Here is a 16,189-nt window from a genome sequence, read left to right on the forward strand (position 1 = left end):
AACTTACCTTTGAATATATCCAACAGCACATCAGTTTGGAGTAAGGCTATGTGAGCTCTTGACTTGATCTGACATCATAACTAACAAGCAAGTTCTCCTCGAACAAAACAGTGATTCTCTCCGCTTCCTCATATGTAAACTAGAGAGTTGGGTTAGCTCAGCTGCTGTCAACAACATATCGGTATATTTCAGGCACTAGAGACAATTGGGATCAGATGAGAATTATGCCTAAATGAAACCTTTTTTTTTCCATACTCTAATTGGATAGTCAGAAATTTCCACAAATAGCATTGATACAATTGAACATCCACATACAAAAAAAAAAAAAGGACCTAGATCTTATATACTTAACAAAAATTTGCTCAAATTGGATCAGGCATAAATGTAAAACTAAGAATTCTAAAACTATCAGAATATAATATAAGAGAAATATAGATGAACTTGGGTTTGTTGATGCGTTTTTTGATACAATACCGAAGGGACAATCCACAAAAGAAAAAATTAATAGATGTGCTTCACTAAAATTAAAAATTTTTGCCTTGTGAAAGACATTGTCAAGAGAATGAAAAGACAAACCACAGACCAGGAGAAAATATTTGTAAAAGAAACATCTGATATCCAAATATGCAAAGAACTCTTAAAACTCAACAGTAATTAAACAAACAACTCATTGAAAATGGGCCAAAGACCTTAAGAAACACCTCACGGAAGAAGATCTCGAGATGGCGAAAGCATATGAAAAATACTCCACAACCGTGTCATCAGGGAGATGCAAATTAAAACCACAGTGAGATACCATTACACACTGATCAGAGTGGCCGAAATCCAGAACTGACACCAAATGCTGGTGAGGATGTGAAGGAACAGGAACTCTGATTCATTGCTGGCAGGAACGCAGACTAGCACATCCACTTTGGAAGAGTTTGTTGATTTCTTACAAAACTAAACCTACTCGTATAGTCTGATCTATCAGTCCTCCGTGGCGTTTACCCGAAGGAGTTCAAAGCTGTGTCCCCACAGAAACCCTCATGTGGATATCACAGCAGCTCTATTCATAACTGCCAGAACTTAGAAACAACCAAAGATGTTCTTCAGCATGTGAATGGATAAATAAAACTGTGGTATATCCAGACAGGGAAATATTATTCCATGATAAAAAGAATGAGCTATAGAGCTTTTCACACTTAGTAAGGGGGAGAAATGAGTCTGAAACGCTCCAGACTGTATGATTCCAATATATGATATTCTGGAAAAGGTAGAATTATAGAGACAGCAAAAAGATCAGTGGATCCCAGGATCAGAGGGAGGAAGGGATGACTAGGTGGAACACGGGGGAATTTTAGGGCAGTGCAACTATTCTGTATGATACTGCAATGGTGAATCCATATCATTACAAATGTGTCCAAACAGGTACAATGAGCCCTCATGTAAAGATGGACTCTGGATGATAATGATGTGTCAGTATAGGTTCATGGATTGTAACAAGTGTATCACTCCAATGGGGGACGTGGATATGGGGAAGGCTATATATGTGGGGGGCCAGGGTGTGTATGGGTGTATATGGACCTTCCATTCAATTGTGCTGTGTCCTAGGTTGAACTAAAAATAAAGTAAATTAGAAAATGAATAAAAATATTAAATATATTTAAAAATGTAAATATAGATAGGGGCACTTGGGTGGCTCAGTCAGTTAAACATCTGACTCTTGATTTCGGCTCAGGTCATGATCTCACAGTTCATGAGATTGAGCCCTGAGTCAGGCTCTGCACTGACTGCATGGAGCTTGATTCTCTCCTCCTCTCTCTCTGCCCCTCCCCTCCCACTCTCTATCAAAATAAATAAATAAACGTTTAAAAATTAAAAATAAAATAAAAATAAAGAGATAGATGATAGAGATAGATATGAGATAAATAGACTGACAGATAAGTATTCCTACATATTTCAGAGCCCAGCTCAAATGCCTTCTCACTTTTTATACCCCACCCCAAGCCACTCCCCCAACTCAGGCAAAAATTATAGCTACCCTTTGTGTTTTTCCAGGTACTTGGTTTTACCTTTAACATTTTATACGGCACTATATGTTAAAACTCTTTAGCTACATAGGTTCTCCCAAGAGATCATTACTTTTTAATCCTCTAGGCAATAGCACCAACATTTTACATAGTAAAAAATTTAGCACAATTCAGTAAATACTTATTATGGGTCTAACCGGAGCACTTAACTGTTTACTAATTTAATTCCAGAATTTTTTTAATCTTCAGATGTTTGGTTATGTCCCTTAACTGTCATCTGCTGTCAAAGGCGGGTACGGTGGTCTCTTCAATTTCTCCCAGTGGCAAAATCTGGAGATTCTGGAAGACTTTCTGTAGTGCATCTTTCCCAGACTCCTGATAAAGAAATTCTCTAAAAATACTCTCCCTACCAGACAATCTTCTCATTTCTAGTTCTTTATTTAAATTTGTTTCAGCTATAAACCAACTTAATTTTATCATCAACAGATTCTGACTCTAAATTAAATCAAGAAGGTAACCAAGAAGAGTGTGAACGGCAGTCATATATTATCTTTTTTTTTAATGTTTTATTTCTAGGAGAGAGAGAGAGAGACAGCGTGAGCAGGGGAGGGTCAGAGAGAGAGGGAGTCACAGACTGAAACAGGCTCCAGGCTCTGAGCTGGCAGTCAGCACAGAGCCCGGCGCGGGGCTCGAACCCACGAACCGCGAGATCATGACCTAAGCGAAAGTCGGACGCTTAACCGACTAAGCCACCCAGGCGCGCGTATTTTTTTTTTTAACCCATATTTGCATCCAACCCAGCAGGAGCTTAATATCCCGATGACTCTTATCCTTTGGACAGGAATGCACTGTATCACTGGTTCTCAGACTACAGCACTAGAGCCTGCTTCAGAATCCTCTGAAGGGCTTATTAAACACAGATTCCTGGGACCTGCTCCCAGAGTTTCTAATGCAGGAGGTCTGGGTGGGGACTGATTATTTCTAACAAGTTCCCAATGCTGCTGATCGTGCTGGTGCAGAGACCACACTCTGCGAACCCTTCCTTTATGTGTGCGGTGCCTACAGAGACACTGTCTAATGGTGTATCTCATTTTCAATTGTGAAATGCCATAGGTTGGTCAGAAATGTGATGTGTCCATGTTCTAGCACTCCATGATGTTACATGACATTGAAACACAAAGACAAGCTGCATTTGTCTGCCACCCACCTAAAAGAAAATCACTGCATTGCTCTTTCATTTCCACCAAATGAAATAAGCACAACTTACGGGATCCAAGGAACCAACTTTAAATAGGGTGTAAAAAGAAGGGTAAGACAACTGTCATAAACCTCCAGGGCAAATACATTTGCAGCTGAAGCGAAGGCATCCCAGGAGAAACACCGCGTATGAATATATATGTTAGTCTCCTCCTGTCACAGAGCCCTCACATAATTCCTTCACAGCCGAGGAAAGAGAAGGATGACATTGAATCTCTAGACCTGGTGGAAAGCTAAGAAATAAGCTGTGCCCTAATAATTTTGTATAAAGATTTCTCTTAAGATTAGCACACTATTAGCAGGTGTGCTTCGATCTGCAACATGAAGTCTTATGCAGATATCATCGAGATCAGCATTTGTTCTGAAGATCTGAATTACATAGAAATTCCAAGCTTTTTGTTGTCGTTGTTGTTTTTACACAGAATTCTCAGCCTTATTCATATGGTTTTATTTCAAATACCTAAACTTGGGGGTTCCTCCTTGTATAGATATTCTGGACTGAAAGGTAACTGTGCTTCATTCTCTCCTCAGGTGGTAGAGGCTACCACTTTAAAAAAATTTTTTGTTAATGTTTATTTATTCTTTGAGAGAGAGACAGAGCATGAGCACAGGAGAGGTAGAGAGAAGGAGACATAGAATCTGAAGCAGGCTCCAGGCTCTGAGCTGTCAGCACAGAACCCAACTCAGGGCTCACAGACTATGAGATCATGACCTGAGCCGAAGTCGGTCACTCAAGCAACTGAGTCACCCAGGGACCCCCAGGCTACCACTTAGGTGGAAACAAAGCAAACTCTAGTCAACCAATTATATACACCAGGCATCTTTTACAACTACTTTCAAGGCAGTTAATGGCTTGGAAAACAGATAACAGATACGTTTATTGTTTATATGTGAATCTATTAATCATTAGTCTTATTGTTTGGAAGTTAGAACTAACCTATGGAATATAAATCAAGAGGAATAGGTTTATCTTCTTTTTGAGTATCTATTGTCATAAGCACCTTTTGGTTTATAATTACCTATAAGACCTCTTTTCAAATAATTAAGCAACATAGAAAATTCGGTTCTCTGGCTATGAGTTCACATTCCGTTGAAAGAGTCTGATCAGATAACCATCTCTGTAGCTCTTTGGAAATACCACAGTTGTCTGGGAATGACACCATATGCCAACAATTGCTTTCAAAGCACTGTCTGGAGGAAAAAGATCAATTCTCTAGTTATATCATAACATTTAACATAAAATAATCATGAGACTAGTTGAAACCACAAAGCTATTACAATATAGGTAATAAGAGCATATTCAAGTTATAAACAACTTAATAGTCAAGTCAGGGCACCTGGGTGGCTCAGTTGGTTAAATATAATAGTTATCTAATGTTGAATAACAAATGTCTTCAAGATTTAATGACTTTAAAAAACAATAATTATTTATATCTTTCATGATTTGTGAGGATCAGGAATTTGGAAAACACTCTCATGAGGCTGTGGTCTTCTGTTAACTGTGGGTGCAGCCACTTTAAGGCATGACTGGCACACACTCTGGATTTAATTTCTGACATGTAATTGTTTACCATCTGTCTTACCCCCCTAAAATGTAGGCTTCATTTAGGATTTTTCTGAAGGGTTTTTGTTCTTTATTCCCAATATTTAGAATAGTATCTGGCAGATAGTCTTTAAAAAATATTTGTTCAATGAATGATGTTATGTTTGGAAATCCCCTCCCCCCCCCCACACACCGTTCAAAATTATTTTAGGAAAGGGATGCTTGGGTGGCTCAATTGGTTACGCATCTGACTCTTGATTTCAGTTCATGTCATGATCTCGTCATTGGTGAGTTTGAGCCCCACACAGGGCTCTGTGCTGATAGTGTAGAGCCTGCTTGGGATTCTCAATCTCTCTCTCTCTTTCTCTCTCTCTCTCTCTCTCACTCACTCACTTTCTCTCAAAATAAATAAACCTGAAAATAAAAATTTTAGGAGAGCTAGATGAATGGTAGGTATTAAGGAGGGCACTTATTATGATGAGCACTGGGTGCTGTCTGTAAGTGATGAATCACTGAATTCTACTCCTGAAACCAATATTGCACTATATGTTAGCTAACTAGAATTTAAATAAAATTTTAAAAAGAAAAAGTTTTTAGAATTTGATCAAACTTTTTACTAAGAAGGACTCTGAAATATATATGAGAGACATTATATTTAAAAATAATAAAAATAAACTCTTACCATGTAAGATTTCTAACTTCCTCCTAAAAATAAGTCTAGTTCATCATAGAGGTTTGTCCCAAAAATGATATTTCAAAAAATCAGCTAAGGAGCACGTGGATCCTCAGCTGGTTAAGCATCCGACTCCTGGTTTCTACTCAGGTCATGATTTTGATGCTTTGTGGGTTCGAGGCCTGCATCAGTCAACACTTCTATGGGGATTCTCTCTCTCATTCCCTCTCTCTCCCTGCCCCTCCCCCACTCATGTGTCTCTGTCACTCTCAAAATAAATAAATAAATTTAAAAATAAATCAGATATAAGATTGTTTTATAGTAGACCTTTAAATTATTTTTTAAAGTTTATTTATTTTTATTTTGAGAGAGACAGAGATGATATTGGAAGGGGAGAAGCAGAGAGAAGAGACAGAGAATCCCAAGCAGGCTCTGTGCTGTCAGTGCAGAGCTCCACAAAACCATGAAATTATGACCTGAGCCAAAACCAAAAGTTGGGAGGTCAACCAACTGAGACACTCAGGTGCCCCTAGACTTTTTTTTTTTTATATTGTAGTGATCCTGACCACCCACACTGTACTTCTTTCTTCAGTTTCAGACTGAACTTATCGAACAAGAAACCAGAGAGCAGGGGATAAAAAACAAGACTCTTCTAAGACAACTACATTATCTCTCTTTGATTCTTTACTTTTCATTTGACTCTTTACATTCTGAAAGTACAAATACTAGAAGTTAATATATGTCATTCTGTTTTGATTTGATAATGTACGCTAGAGAGTTCTCTCATTTCCTCTGTCTTCCTGTGTCCTAACTTAACTTTGATAACCTTATGTCTGCCTGCTGAAAATTGGTGACCTTATCAAAACTTTCTAATAAGAAATAATGTTTAACAAAAGTTAATTCTACTCCAAATAATTTATTATTGTTCTTTTTTTAAAAAATTATTTTTATTTATTCTGAGAGAGAGAGAGCAAGCAGAGGAGGGGCAGAGAGAGAGGAAGACAGAAAGAATCCCAAGCTTCTCTGTGCTGTAAGCACAGAGCCCAACATGGGGCTCAAATGCACAAACCATTAGATCATGACCTGAGCTGAAATCAAGAGTCAAATGCTTAACCAACTGAGCCCCTGGGCACCTCTCTTTCTTTTTTTTTTTTTTTTTNAGCTAAGTGATGTTAAGCAAAGTTTTGGACTCTAGTCTTTCCTCATTAGTAGAAATAGAGATAATGATATTACTTGGTGTTATGGACTGAATCACATCACCTTCAAAATTCATATGTTGAAATCCTAAGTCCCAGTACCTCAGAATGTTACTATATTTGGAGATAGGTTCTTTAAAGAGGTAATGAAGGTATGATGACATATGTTTGGGTCTAAATCCAATATGCTTGGTGTTCTTATAAGAAGGGGAGGAGCTTCTGGTTGGCTCAGTAAAGCATACGACCTTNATCATGACCTAAGCGAAAGTCGGACGCTTAACCGACTAAGCCACCCAGGCGCCCCAAGCATACGACTTTTGATGACTGGGCCGTGAGTTCAAGCCCCACACTGGGCATGGAGCCTACTTGGGGGGAAAAAAAAAAAGAAGAGAGGAAATTAGGACGTAGACATAAATACACACCGAAGGAAAGACATCTGAAGACACAGGAAGGAGACAGCCATCTCTGTGCTAAAGATTTTGCTTTCAGAAGAAATTCATCCAGCTGACACCTCGGTCTTGAGCTCCTTGCCTACAAAACTGTGAGAAAAATAAACGTGTGCTGTTTAGGTCACCCAGTCTGTGGTACTTTGTTATGGCAGCCTGAGCAAACAAATACACTTGGCAAAGTTTTCTTGCTTTTTGTTTAGTTTAGTTTGTTTTTTAGATTCTACAAGACAGTCTCTGTGCAAGGACAGTTTCCTGGGACTCCTGTAACCAATTATCACAAACTCAGTGGCTTACAACCATAGAAACTGGTTTTCTCCCAGTCTGTGGTAAAATCAAGATGGTAGTAGGGCTACATTCTCTTTGGAAGCTCTAGGGGAAATCCCTTCCTTGTCCCTTCGTCTTTAGGGGCTGCAGGCATTCTTTGGTTAATGGCTGCATCACTCCAGTCTCTGCCTCCATGGTCATGGCACCTTTTCCTCTTCTGTCTGCACCAAATCTCCCTCTGCCTCTCTTTTTTTTTTTTTTTAAATATTTTTATTTATTTCTAGGAGAGAGAGAGAGAGACAGCGTGAGCAGGGGAGGGTCACAGAGAGAGGGAGATACAGACTCTGAAACAGGCTCCAGGCTCTGAGCTGGCAGTCAGCACAGAGCCCGACGCGGGGCTCGAACCCACAAACCGCGAGATCATGACCTAAGCGAAAAGTCGGACGCTTAACCAACTAAGCCACCCAGGCGCCCCCAATCTGCCTCTCTTTTGTAATGATGCTTGTGACTGTATCCAGGGCTCACCAGGTTAATCCAGATAATCTCCCCTTCTCATGGTCTTACACTCAACCACTTTTATAAAAACCTATTTCTCTATAAGGTAACAGTTACAGATCCCAGGGTTAGGACTTGCCATCTTTAGGAGGCTTTGTGCAGCCTTGTCCTCTATGTGAAAGAGGGAAGCCTCCAGATTCTCCCTGAGTGAACCCAAGTTGCCTTCCTGCGACCCATCAAGTTAGTATGTTTAATGAACAAGATGCTTAGTGTGCCTGTTCATTTTGAGATTGGGGATAAAGATTGGAACACCAAAGCTAAGAAGCTAAAAATGCTTAGACTGGGGGCACCTGGGTGGCTCCGTCGGTTAAGCATCTGACTTCAGCTCAGGTCATGATCTCACGGTTCGTGGGTTCAAGNAAGCATCCAATTCTTGATCTCAGCTTAGGTCATGATCTAACAGTTTGTGGATTCAAGTCCACCTCGGGCTCTGCGCTGACAACACGGATTTTCTCTCTCTCCTTCTTTCTCGACCCCTCCCCTTCTCGAGTGCTCTCTCTATCAAAAGTAAATAAGCATTAAAAAGAAAAAAAAAGTTAAAAACCAGCACAGGCGCACTTGGGTGGCTCAGTTGGTTAAGTGTCAACTTTGGCCCAGGTCATGATCCCACGGTGAGTAGGTTCAAGCCCCGTGTCAGGTTCTGTGCTGACAGCTCAGAGCCTGGACCCTGCTTCAGATTCTGTGCCTCTCTCTCTCTCTCTGCCCCTCCCCCACTCTTTCTCTCTCTCTTTCCCTCTAGCTCTTTCTCTCTCTCAAAAAAAAGCACAGAATATTTCTATACTGACCTCCATTTTGAGCTTTAGCTTCCTATTCTAAAGTTTTAGATTTTGTATTTTGGAACTGAAATAAGTAATGTGAATGTAAAAAGTAGGACACAGTGCTAGCCAATAAATGTTGCCAGTCTTGAAGCGTTTGGGCAAATCTTTACCCTCACCATGAGATTTTGTATTTGGGAAATCCTGCTCTCCATTTGCCTGTGTCTGTCCTCCCCGCTGAGCCAGCTCAGGCAAAGGCCAGGAGCAGTGGCAAGTAATTGTGTGTTAGATCAGCTGATGTTTCTCTGGAGAAAGCACTTTTGACCTCCGCACCCCTAGTGGCAAAGGGCCGAGAAAGGAAGAGAACTCCTAGAGTAGCCTTTAATGTCTCTTCCCTGGAATCGGAAACCACCATGTCCCCATTTGCCCAACACGTGAGCTCTGTGCCCTTGACTCTTTGAATGCTACCTAAGATGAACCCTCTAGCCACTTCCAAAATGAGGTCAGAGGTTGCTGGCTCCTTCACTGTCAATAATGATTAATAACAGCAACGCTTCTGATTAGTCTAGTATTTTACAACAAAGCACTTTGGTACAGATTCTCTTTCCCAGATACTAGGAACACAAAAGGAGATAAGATACATTTTCAGCTCTTAGGTATCATTTCAACCCAGGTTATTACAATTCACTGAATCCCTAAAATTCAGTCAAGAAAGTAAAGGGAGTATTAGTGTGTTCATTCTCCACAGAAGGAACTTGAGTGTTAAACGTTAATTTAAAAAAAAATCCTGACGTTAATACAGATTTTAAAAACGGACATGTATGAAGGGTTTTGTTAAATTCATTTGATGAGAAAATCAGGCATATGTTATAGCTGGTTCAAAAACAGAGAAGTCAAGAAGCACATATTTGTATGGAATAAAGAGAGCTCGAAGTGAATTGTGGATGGAAGCAAAACTGTTGTCCACCCACTGGGGGCAGAGGGAGACAGAGGTCAATAAAACTCATATCAGACAGGATGTAATTTATATGCCTGTTACTTACCATATACAGAGTAACAAAATAATTCCCATAGAATCAAAATCGGGTGACATGAGGAAGGACGTAGAGACAATACATGAGGTTTCCCAATTAGGACATGGATGTGAATCTTAGACTCTCTAGAACCAAATGTAGAGTTTGCTCCACCCCACAGAATGGTCCCAGCTTCTGAGAAAGTTACTCCTTTGTCTCCTCCATTAGGTGAAAAAAAGATACCTCCAAAATTTGCAAATGAGAGTATCAAAGGTAAACTGGGTAAGAACTTCCTGTTGCCACAGTCAGCCCAGCTTTGTCTCGAGGTGCTCACTGAAAGCAGCCAAAAAACCAAGATGCAGGTGAAACCAGCTTTGGAGGGGACCCCCCGGACATCTCCTCATTCTAGAGCACGATTCCCGAACCAGGGCCAGCGCTGGAATGTGCTCAAGTGTGTTCTACTTCTCAGTGCAGTTGAAGTAGCAGCTTGAATTGGAATGCAAAGTAACTGTCTGCTCCCTTCCAAATTCAGGTGGGAAATACCTAAGAGTGGCCCAAAGTGCCAATATGTGAACTGAAACAAGGGCTTAAGTCAGGGACCTGACTTGGTCATAACTATAGGGAAGAAAATCTTCTGACCAGAATATAAAACTAAAGCAGGTTATGGAAATGTGACAGCTTATGCTTCTGAACGTTCCATACTAGAAATAAGTAGAAAAGTACCACAGCCTCAAGTTATTTGTATTTAAATTTTTATTTGATGCTTTAGACTTACTGAGCCAAAAAAAAAAAAAAAGTTAGTAGCATTAACAATTTACCTACCACCAATGACCTAAAAAATGTGGCAACGCAAAAAGAAACAAATAATCATTTCAGTGTAGACTGACCCAGAAATCTAGGACATTACCAAACCTTGTGGTCCCTTTGGGCTTTTCACTTGGAAAGAATGTTGTGCCTTTTTTTTTCTTGCTTTTATGCTTGAAACCTTTTAAAACCTTGTTCATAAGCTAAATGACTTAGGAACAAAAAACAAAAACAAAGATCTTAGCACTAGATAGCAAAACACTGCTGCTTTACAAGAGGCATTTTCATTTGTTCTGGGTTTTGGTTTTATTTTTCCGGTTAGTGTTGTGTTCACTTAAAAATTTTAATTCTTCTTGGGGCACCTGGGTGGCTCAGTCAGTTGAGCGTCCAACTTCTGCTCAGGTCTTGATCACACGGTTCGTGGGTTCAAGCCCCACATTGTGCTCTGTGCTGACAGCTCAGAGCCTGGAGCCTGTCTTCAGTTTCTGTGTCTCCCTCTCTCTCTGACCCTCCCCTGCTCATGCCGTCTCTCTCTCTCTCTCTCTCTCTCTCTCTCAAAAAAAAATAAAAACAATAAAATTTTTTAAATTTGTTAAAATTTTTAATTCTTTTTATCAAGGATCTCTTTCAGTTTAAAGATGTTTGGCATGAGTAAAAATCATAGGGGTTATTCAGTAATAAATACCCTGAAGGAATAATGTAAAGACCCTTAAATTCAAGTCCAAAACAAGGAAAGGTGAAAAATGAAGAGAATAATAAAACAAGGAGATGAGACTATCATTAGTAGCCCTTGGGGATTTGTCTGAAATTATTGTCCCACACAAGAAGAGGTGATCTAATGTGTCAACAAGATGAGAAAATAAGCCACTTAATATGAAGAAATGCTTTGAAGGTTCCCGGAGTCACTGTCAGATATTCTTATGATTCAAATTACTCCCATGGATTAAAAAAAAAAAAAGATAGGTGAAAAAAGATCACAAAAGATATTAGCACAACCTCTTTGGCAATAATTTCCCCATGAAACATCATGAATAACTGTAATTCTTCAGTGCCTCGTAGCCTACTGATCATAGGTCCTGCTTCCTGACAACCAGCCATTTAAGGAGTCAGTGTGGGCAGCAAGATGCGGCAGTCAGAAGGTGCTTCCCTTTCGAAAAGTACTTAGATCATGTCACTTCCCTTCTTAAAAAACTTTTACTGGCTCCTTGCTGACACTGGAAATGTCCCAAACTCTGAAACAAGACACAGTTTGTACTCTATTAGCTAGTCCAGCTCTGCGTGTCCAGTCCCATCTCAGTCACTTCTATGAACTGAATTGTGCCCCCCAGAGTCATATGTTGGGCTGTATCCCCCAGAGTGATGCAGAGCTGGAGCCTGTGAGATGTAATTAGAGTCACATGGGGTCATGAGGTTGGGCCCTCGTGGTAGGATTAATACCCTTATTTTTTTTTTCATGCAGAATTTTATTTATATAGCCCAGTTAGTCAGCTATTACAGTTAATAAAGTTTTACCACTATGTAAGTAGAATATGATTTTTCGAAGAATTCAAATATATTGAGACATAAATTAAGTTACTTATCCCATGCCCAAATGCACTGTTCTTATTTGAAGATTCTGAAGAAAATTTAGTATTTTGCAGGGCTATAATTATGAAAATCAGTTATCATTGTTCTTTACAGGATTAATACCCTTATAAGATGAGACACCACGGACCTTGCTTTCCCTACAGCCCTAAGCATGCACCTAGGAAAGGCCATGTAAGGACACGGTGACAAGGCTACTGTCTGCAGCTGAGAAACAGAGCCTTCCACCAGAAAATGAACCAGCTGGCATCTTGATCTTGGACTTCACAGCCTCCAGAACTGTGAGAAATAAGTTTTTGTTTTTTAAACCTCCAGTCTATGGTACTTTGTTAAGGTAGCCGGAGCTGACTAAAATAGCCACTTTTTCCAAACAAAACTCTAGTCACACTAAAGTCCCATCCCGTCAACATCTGAGTGCCTTTTCATATACTATTTCTTTACCCACAATGCTCTCCTTCCTCTTCCCTGTGTTTTTAACAACAGGGGCTGTTGCAAAACAACAACCGGCTTCATCAATTTAAGCTTCATCCTAAAACAATTTAAGCTTCATCCTTAAAATAATTTGTTTCTTAAAACATTTATTTATTATTGAAGGAGCTATATAACTCAAGCTGGGGGGATACATTGCAATATATTTGCATTTACTTACGCATTTCTTTGGGAGCTTGGTCTTACCTATGTCTACTTTTTATGGTAGTCTTGGTTATGTTAAACTTATTCTGAAGATTTCTTGGTTAACTTTAATCAAAACTGCATTTTTTTTCTTTTTTTTTCAAGTCCCAACACAAACAGCACTTCATCTGAAAAAACCTCCCCCCTTTCCCTGGGCTTCCATAGATCTTCTTTCATACTCTAGTTATGGTGCTGTGACTGTGTTGGTACATCTGCCTCCTTCAGGCAGGGTGTGCTTGCTGTATGCACCTCTGGATCCTTGGCACTAACACAGAGTCAGACATATACTTGTCACTCAACAAAGGGCCAAAGGCCAGTTTAATCAGATTTAATACAACACAGAGCTAGGGCTTATTCATTTATTCATTCATCTAACCAAAATTAACTGAACACCTATTATGCACCAGGTACCTATTATGTGCCAGACACTGGGAAAGCAGAGATTAATAAAATATGATGTTTCTGCCTCCGGCTATCCTCAAAAAAAAAAAAAAAAAAAAGAATGATCTCACACTTTGGTTGCATGGGAGAGGGTGTTTCCTAAAACATTCATGGAAATGGTTTGATGGAAAAAAAGGAAAATAAAAGCAAAATGTTCTTTACTTCTTCATTACTCTTATTCAGACATTAAAATGCTGTTTCAGAGAGAAATGCAGTGCCTCACACATTCCAAACAAAGGGTTTGAGCCCTGAAACACAAAAGGAATTGTTCAACACTGGTAAACCCTGTGCTATGTGCTGGGAATACAGAATACCTGTCCTCAAGTGCACTTTTCATTCATCAATGACAAATACCTGTTCCAGAAATAATGTTAGTAGCATAGGGGGTTATGTTAATATACAGTATACATTTAGGTTATGAAAAGGCTAAATGTTAACGATTCACAATCGTTACACAAAAATCTACTTTTGACACCATTGACATGCCTGCAAAGTATACTCCCTTCTGCCCCTCGGAAAGAACAGAGAATTCAACTTAAGATTCAAAACCAGTTTCTCCCTCTCCAGCCATTCCAACACCTACCGCTGCTCTTTCCCAGCATGGTATTCACAGCCAGCAAAGCTGCCTGGCCTGTTGCCACCAAAACTTCCACATGTTGTACTGGTTTGGATCATAAGCATCAGTTGGAAGCAAATTCTGTAAAGGTACAATATCATATTCTCATTTTGACTAGAGTCCTGCTGCTTCCTAGTCTGTGACCTTTAACCATGGTTGAACTTTGGTTTCTTTGTTTCTTTTTTTTTTTGTATTGCAAATGACTTTCATTCTGTGAAACCAATGACACTCCAACATCGTTCTTTGGAACACTGACAATTTTGTTCCCCGATTGGTATTACTATTTCCAGTCACTGATTTGACTACGTGAATCAGTTATTCTGAACATAATAATGATGTGCACTGTAAAATATAAGTAGACCCTACATTCATAGCAATGAATATTCCAGAAAAATGCAAATTATTTTAAAATGCTGAAAATTTATTCTGATGTTCCATAGACACAATTTTATCAGAGTCCTGAACCAAAGCCCCATGCCCCAAACTATAAATGCACCATAGTAAACAAAATGAGTTGTATATCTATCAGTTGAACAGTGTAATACTTTCTAAAGTATACATAGATTAATTAAGGAAATGCAATAACGAATCATCAAAAGAAAATTGTATTTAACATGACAGGCTAATTAGATGAGATCAGATTGTTAGTCTTTTGCTGAACTCGAAATTGGGGTTCATTTCTTCAAAAATGGTTGGACCTGCACTTTGTTGATGTCTAATATTCTACAAGAACATATGCATACAAAATCCACCTAAGCAAAAGTTCTGTGTTGCTTTTCATGCTTCTGAAGATGCTCATATTATATTTCTTATACTGTCAAGAACACATGGTCCATGATAATCACATGCACATTGGTTAGTATCAGATTTGTTTATGTTATGCTATGAATTATATAGAAATACAGGCAAATGAGGAGAGCAAAGTCAGGGCCAACACAACAAAGAACCAGGAGATCCAAACCACCACAGCACGGCAGGTCTCTGTGATGGTCGGAGATAGGCCAGGTCACACACTGTCATCCAGCACTAGTATTTTGAATCTGTGGACTGTCTCTTAAAATATATGCTTTCCATTTACCCAAACAAAAATTTGGAGGAAAAAATGTATTCTGGAATTGGTCCTTTAGTGGAAGGATTTATTATCCTTAGTTTATGCTTAGACTGATCATTAGATAGTCTTAAATTCATTTGTCAATGCAGAATGCTCTTAATTTCTTACTTATTGTAGACACAACTGGAACATGCCACTATTCAAAGTGTGACTTTGTAGCATAACTAAACCTCAATTAAATCAGAACATCTTGTGAAAATTCATATTATATTTAGTGTTAAGCCATAATGCTTTGAACACTTTATAAAACTTATAAAGCTAAATTAGATCCTCTTTACTAACTAAAAAAATCAGATGTTGCTTCACTTATTTTTAAAAAATCAGATATTGATCTAAACTTTTTGAACTTCTCTTTTGAAAATACCTTTAAAGCCTGTTTTTAAGTCACCACCAACACTGACTTCATTGCTTTTTAGCCATTTCTTAGCATTTTATGGGAAAAAAATGAAAACAAACTTACTCATATTGATCACATATTAATCCCAAATTGCTCTTGGTTTATATTTTAAAGTAAAATCCTTTTTCAAAGAACAAATATAAATCATACTTATTCATATTGCCCCTAAGAAGCTGTAAATACTGTCAGGTCACATAGTTGTGGGATGATGAGCTAGACACAAATAACTCAAAGACAGACCTGGATGACATAATGTCCCATGATCTGATCAAAAGCCAAAGTGGGGGCGAGGGAAAGATCTCAGGACATCTGGTTGCTGAATAAACCCGCCTACTCCATCTTGGAGGAGGCCCTTAACCTCTCTGGGCCTCAATTTTTTTCACCTGTCTTGTGAGAAAGCAGGCTTCAAGGATGTTCAAGGTCTATTCTTGTATTAACAAAGCCACTTACTTTCCTCTCCCATTGTATGAGAAGAAATAAAAATGAATATTTCCCAGGTATAAAACTGGAACAAAAATGTGCTTAAGAGCTCAGGTATGGTTGGAATCCCTGGAGAAAGAGTACAAACAAACAAAAGAATATTCTTTGGACCCTTTTCAATCTTAGATGTGCCCTTTACACATCAAGTGCAAGGCTTCCCCCATAGGGGTCATTAAAATCTTCTGCATTACAATAGAAACCTTCTTCATTTCCCCATCCCTCCCCCAACACACTTTCATGCACATACTGACCAAATAAATTTAGTCCATTTGACTAAATATAATTATTATCTTCTGAGACATTGTTTTTAATAGATATGGTGGACATTTTCAGTTTTGCAGACCATATACACTAGTGTTCCCTTTCT

Source organism: Crocuta crocuta, unplaced genomic scaffold, assembly GCF_008692635.1.
Source record: "Crocuta crocuta isolate KB4526 unplaced genomic scaffold, BGI_CrCroc_1.0 scaffold25, whole genome shotgun sequence".
Taxonomy (NCBI): Eukaryota; Metazoa; Chordata; class Mammalia; order Carnivora; family Hyaenidae; genus Crocuta; species Crocuta crocuta.